Below are 6,917 nucleotides of genomic sequence, written 5' to 3'. Positions count from 1 at the left end.
TACGTGGTTTAGGTATTAACATAATGCTGGTCTGATACAACGAGTATGAAGTACTCAATCTACTTCTAGTTTCTGAAAGAGATTGTTGAGAATTATAATAATTTCTTCCTTAAATGTATTGTAGAATTCACCAGCGAAACCATGTGGGCTTGTACTTTCTGTTTTGGAAGGTTATTATCTATTAATTCAGTGTCTTTAATAGACATAGGCCTATTCAAATTATCTATTTCTTTTGTTGTGAGTTTTGAAAAATTGTGTCTTTCGAAGAATTGGTCCATTTCACCTAGGTTATCCAATTTGTGGGTGTAGAGTTGTTCTTATAACATTTTCTCATTATCCTTTTTATGTCCATAAGGTCAGTACAGATTAGCTCTCTTTCATTTCTGATAGCCGTCATTTGTGTCTTCTCTCTTTCTTTCTTAGTTAACGTGGTTAGTGGCTTATCAATTTTATTGAGCTTTTCAAAGAACCATCTTTTGGTCCTGTTGCTGTTCTCTATTGATCTCCTGTTTTCAGTTTCATTGATTTGTGCTCTACTTTGTATTACTTTTCTTCTACATACTTTGAATTTAATTTTCTCTCCTTATTGTAGCTTCCCAGGTAGAAAATTTGATTATTAATTTTTTCTTTCCTAATATCTGCATCCAATGCTAAAAATAGCCCTCTAAGCACTGACTTAACTGTATCCTGTCAATTTTGATAAGTTGTATTTTAATTTTTCATTTATTTTGAAATATTTTTAAATTACTATGGAGACTTTCTTTGACTCATGTATTATTTAGATGTGTGTTGTTTAATCTCCAAATATTGTGGATTTTCTGGCTACTTTTCTATTATTGATTTCAATTTTAATTTCATTAATGTTTTAGAGATGATCTAAGACATCTTGGTATAATTTCTGTTATTTTAAATATGTTAAGGTATGTTTTATGTCCTATAATTCTTTCCATTTTGGTGAAAATTTCACGTGGTCTTGAGAAGAATGTGCATTCTGCTTCTGTTGAATAAACTATTCTACAAATATCAATTAGACCCAGTTGACTGATGGTGCTGTTCAGTTCAACTCTGTCCTTCCTGATTTTCTGCCTGCTGGGCCTGTCGGTTACTGATAGAAGAGTGTTGAAATCTACAACTATAATAGCGGATTAACCATTTCTCCTTGCAGGTCTATCAGTGTTTGCTCCGTGTATTTTGACACTCTGTTGTTAGATGCAAACACTTTAAGAACTGCTATGTCTCCTTGGAGAATTAACCCTTTTTTCCCTCTTTATCCTGATAATTTTCCTTGCTCTGAAGTCTGGCCTTTTTTTTTTTTTTTTTTTTTTTTTTTTTTTGATATGGAGTCTCGCTCTGTCACCCGGGCTGGAGTGTAGTGGCTGGATCTCAGCTCACTGCAAGCTCCGCCTCCCGGGTTCACGCCATTCTCCTGCCTCAGCCTCCCGAGTAGCTGGGACTGCAGGTGCCGCCACCACGCCCGGCTAGTTTTTTGTATTTTTTAGTAGAGACGGGGTTTCACCGTGTTAGCCAGGATGGTCTCGAACTCCTGACCTCGTGATCCGCCCGCCTCGGCCTCCCAGAGTGCTGGGATTACAGACGAGAGCCACCGCAACTGGCCAAGTTTGGTCTTTTTTAAATTAATATCTATTCCAGCTTTCTTTTGATTAGTGTTAGCACGGTATCTGTTTCTCCATCTATTTTTATGCTGTGTCTTTATATTTAAAACAGGCTTCTTGCAGACAACATAGAGTTGGGTCTTGTTTTTTCATCCACTCTGACAGTCTTTGCCTTTTAATTAGTGTATTTAGAACACTGATATTTAAAATTATTATTGGTATCTATTTTTTGTTGATATTTATTGCGTTTGTTACCCTTTTGTATTTAATTCCTTTGTTCTTTGTTTCTTTTTCTTTTCTTATTGTGTCTTCCACTCATTTTCTGCCCTCTCTGGTTTAAATGGAATATTTTGTATAATTATATTTCTTCTTCTTTCTTAGCATATGAATTATACTACATTTTTACTTTTTATAACGGTTTTTTTACGCTTTTCTTGAGTTTACAATACGTATTTATAACTAATTTTAGCCCTCTCTCTAATAGCACTATACCACTTAGCGAGTAGTGCAAGTACCATATAACGAGGATTTCCAATTCCTTCCTCTCCTCCGATCACTTATAGCATTGCTGTCATTCCTCTCACTTATCCATAAGCTATAATCATCACATACATTGTGACTATTATTATTTCAAACAAACTATTCTGTGTTACTGTGAGAACAGAAAATAAAAAGATCTTATTTTACTTTCATTTATTCCTTCTCTTGTGCTCTTCTGTATTTACATATATCCAATTTCTGACCTGTATCATTTTTTATCTCTCTGAAAAATTTCATTTAATGTTTCTTTCAAGGCAGTCTACTGATAAGAAACTTTCTCATTTTCATACGTCTGAGAAAATGTTTCTCCATCACTCATGAAGCATAATTTCGCTGGATACAGAATTCTAGATATGTTGTTCTTTTAACACATAACATATTTCACTCCAATCTCTTCTTGCCTATATGATTTCTAAAAAGAAGACTAATGTAATTCTTATCCTTGCTCCTCTGTAAGTAAAATGTTTTTCTCCTTTGGTTTCTTTTAAGATTTTCTTCCTCTTTGATTTTCTGTGGTTTTAAATTGGTATATCCAGGTATTGATTTATATATACATGTATCATGCTTGGTGTTCTCTGAGCTCCTTGTAGCTACGGTTTAGTGTCTTGCCTTAATCTGAGGAAATTATCGGTCACCATTGCTTTTAATACTTATTGTTTCTTTATTTTCTGTCCTTCCAGCATTCCCATTATGTGTCTGTTACACCTTTTGTAAGCATCCCACAGCCCTTGGATAGTCTGTCTTGTCCTCATTCTTACTGTCTCTTTGCTTCTCAGCTTTGGAAGTTTGTTTTAACATTTCTTCAAACCTGCGAGTTCTTTCCTCAGCCATATCCAGTTTGTTGATGAACCCTTCAAAGGCGCTTCATTTCTATCACAGTGTTTTTGACTTTCTAGCATTTCCTTTTGATTCTTCCTTAGATTTTCCATCTCTGCGTCCGTTACGCATGTGTTGGCACATCCACTTTTCCCATGAGACCCCGAGCATATTGATCATGGATGTCTTATACCCCTGGTCTGGTGGTTCCATCATGTCTGCTCAGTCTGGGTCTGGATCTGATGCTCGCCCTTTCTCTTCAAGTGGTTTCTTTGCCTGTGTCCACGGTGTGCTGTGCTGTGGCTATCCGAGTTTAAAATCGCTTCTGGATCCTTGTTTACATCTCTCCTCCCGTCTTAGATTTTCCCCAGAAACTCCTCCTTAAGTAGAGTCTGAATCTCGCACTTATTTTAGCTGTAATCCCTGTGATTCTACAGGAGCCCCAACGGTGTGGGGGCTGGAAGCATCCTATGGCCCTGTGACGGAGTCTCAGTCTCTTACTGAGCCTGTGTCCCTGGGCTGTGACCGTCCTGCATTCTTCTAAGTTGTGCTTTGTTTTCCTCCTTAAGTGACACAGAGTGGTTAGACAGAGCTAGAGCTGCATGTTTTCCCAGGTTGGTTAGGCCCTGCTAAAACCCTAGTCAGTCCCGCTTGGGTGAAACAGATTCCCCTGGGGTCAGGTCTTGGGAAGACCTGTTTGGAAATGGCTGCTTTTCCCTCCCTCTGCTGCCAGCCTGAGGGGGTCGTTCTCCTGCCCTCACTGTGAAAACCTGGTGGGGTTTCTGGAGGTAAAACTCATGAGGATGTGTGGGCCCCGACAACCACGACCCCCTCCTGCGGTTTCTGACTCGCAAACGTGTCTACACGGAGCCTCCGCTTTGTCAGTTCTAGTTTGGGCTCCCCCGCTCTGGCCCAGGGTTCTGTGGCAGCTCCTAATCTTGGGCGTCTGCTCCAGTGAGAGCCCATCTCTGTGTCACTCCGGGGACAGACGTTTGCTTGTGACCTCCATTCTTTAACAGATCTAAGAAGAGTTGTTAATTTTCAGTTTGTTCAGTGTTTTCTTATTGTTAGGATCGAGTCATGACTTCCAAGCTCTTTACATGTCAAACCATAAACTGAAGTCCTTTAGTAAGCATTTTTTTTTTTTTTTTATTCAGAGTCTCACTGTGTCACCCAGGCTGGAGTGCAGTGGCATGATCTTAGCTCCCTGCAGCCTCCGCCTTCTACGTTCACGTTCTTCTCAAGCCTCATCCTTCCGAGGAGCTGGGACCACAGGCATGGGCCACCATGCCCAGCTAATTTTTGTACTTTTAGTAGAGGCAGGGTTTCACCATGTTGCCCAGGCCAATCTTAAACTCCTGGCCTCAAGTGATCCACCAGCCTCGGCCTCCCAAACTGCTGGGACATGTCCGGCCTTTAATAAACTTTGAGTTTTAAAATAATTTCAGATACACAGGAAATTTGAGAAGACAGCCCGGAGAGTCTCCCTGTACCCCACAGTCAGGCTCCCGCTGTCAGTATCCTGCATTAGTGTGAGCCCAGAGAGTCTCCCTGTACCCCACAGTCAGGCTCCCGCTGTCCGCATCCTACATTAGTGTGAGCCCAGAGAGTCTCCCTGTACCCCACAGTCAGGCTCCCGCTGTCCGCATCCTGCATTAGTGTGAGCCCAGAGAGTCTCCCTGTACCCCACAGTCAGGCTCCCGCTGTCCGCATCCTACATTAGTGTGAGCCCAGAGAGTCTCCCTGTACCCCACAGTCAGGCTCCCGCTGTCCGCATCCTGCATTAGTGTGAGCCCAGAGAGTCTCCCTGTACCCCACAGTCAGGCTCCCGCTGTCAGTATCCTGCATTAGTGTGGTTTAGTTGTTACAACTCGTGATCCAATATTGATGCATTAATATCAGCTAAAGTCTGTATTTTAGTCCTATTTTCTTAAATTTCCCCTAATATTCTTTTTCTTTCCCAGGATCCCATACAGCAGGAGTCCCCAATTTCTGGGCCTTGGACCAGTGCCCGTTCGTGGCCTGTTAGGAACTGGCCACACAGCAGGAGGTGAGTGGCAGGCAAGGGAGCATGACCTAAGTCACCTGAGTTCTGACTCCTGTCAGATCAGAGGCCCCCTTAGATTCTCGTAGGAGCGTGAACCCTATTGTGAACTGCGCACGTGAGAGTTCTAGGCTGCACACTCCTTACGAGAATCTAATGACTGATGATCTGAGGTGGAACAGCTTCATCCTGAAACCTTCCCCCCACCATCATCCATGGAAAAAGGTCGCCAAAAAGGTTGGGGACTGCTGCCATCCAGGACATGACATTACCTCTTACCATCATGTCTCCTCAGACCCCTCTTGGCTGGGACAATGTCCCAGACTTTTCTTGTTTTTGGTCAGTTTTGAAGAGCATGATTAGGTCACTGTGTAGAACAACCTTCTGTCGGAGTTTGTCTGGTGGTTTTGTTATGATTAGACTGCGCTGTGCATCTTTGGGAGGAAGACCCTGGAGGTAAAATGCCGTTCCCGTCCCATCTCTTCAAGGGCACTTAGTGCCAGCATGACTCATCCCTGCGGATGCTGCCTTGGTCGCCTGGCCGAGGGAGTGCTTGTGAAGTTCACTGCAGTTACTTTTCTCCTCTTTTCCCTTTTTCGAAGGAAGTCAGTATTTGACAGGATTTTTCAACTCAGGATTCTCATAGAGGGCTTTCCTTCCTGTTTCTTCAAAGGAAAAAGCAAACCAGGGGTCCACACACTCTCACTCACTCATTCACTCACTCAGTAACACTTGTCTGCTGTCCACCCAGAGCCTGACCCCCGGCGGGCCCTGGCTATCAAGTGGAGAAATGAGCAGAGGGGGGCCTTGTCCTCAGGAAACCTGCAGTCCAGTGGGAAGTCAGCCTCTAAACCAGCAATCACAGCCCTCAGAGAGCCGTGAAGTGGAGTGCACAGAGCAGGGGAGGGCAGAAGTGATCTGAATCAGATCGGGTTGGAGGAGGCAAAGCCTGTCTGAGATCCAAGGGGACAGAGGCCAAGAGCTGGTGTGCATGAGGCCCTGCACGTGCAAAGGCCCTGGGGTTGGGTGGTGGACAGTGACTGAGCCGCACTGCTCTCCGCCCTCTAGTCCACCTGCTCATTCTTTTCATCAGACTTCGCTCTACTCAAGGTCAGACACCATGTCCTGTCTGTGTCTCTGCCTAATGCAGGTTGACTGACAGAATCAGGGCAGTTGTGAGGATCTGCGTGGCTTGTTCAGGGGCCATCAGACACTCCACGGGCCTGAATTTTTGCAACTCCAAAGACCTTGTGCTAAGGAAGAGGGAGGAAGTGGGAGGTCTGGCAGTGGGAGGGCAAAGGTAGCCGGCAGTCAGCAGGACGCAGGCACCTGCCCATGGGCAGATGAAACAAGGCCCAGGAATGGGGAGGGTGGAAAAGGCCCAAAGACGCTTTGAGGAAAGTAGGTCAGATCTCGGATTTCTCAGCTCACTGTTCAGCCCCCTGAGAACTTGATAAAGCTGCAGTTTGCCAGAGCAAGTGCCAGCAGATGTTACCCGGGTATGCTTAGCTCTCAGGCCCAAAGCCCCTGCATTTGTTTCTGTACCTGTAGGACTGAGCATGGTGTGAGCATGGGGGCCAGAGCACCCCTGGGAGAGGGGAGACGGGAGAGAAGAGGAAAGGAGGGCAGAGTTTCCAGCAGCAGAACCTCAGGTGATGGAAGCAGCTTCCCTCCTGCTGAGAGCGAACGGGGTGTGCAGGCTGCTGGCCTGGGAGGGAGGCAGGGGGGCCTTTCAGCAGCCAGGCCTTTCGTAACCAGCTTCAGGCTCCCCCGCCTCACTGCCCTGGGCTCCGAGCCCACCACATCCCTTTTGCACCCCCGACCGTCTGACCCACAGGCCCACTCCCTCTCAGCCTCGTTGCAGGGCTGCCTCCTGCACACACACACACACATATGTTCGTATG

Source organism: Macaca fascicularis, chromosome 14 (genome assembly GCF_037993035.2).
Source record: "Macaca fascicularis isolate 582-1 chromosome 14, T2T-MFA8v1.1".
Taxonomy (NCBI): domain Eukaryota; kingdom Metazoa; phylum Chordata; class Mammalia; order Primates; family Cercopithecidae; genus Macaca; species Macaca fascicularis.
Note: the sequence above shows the minus strand (reverse complement) of the source record.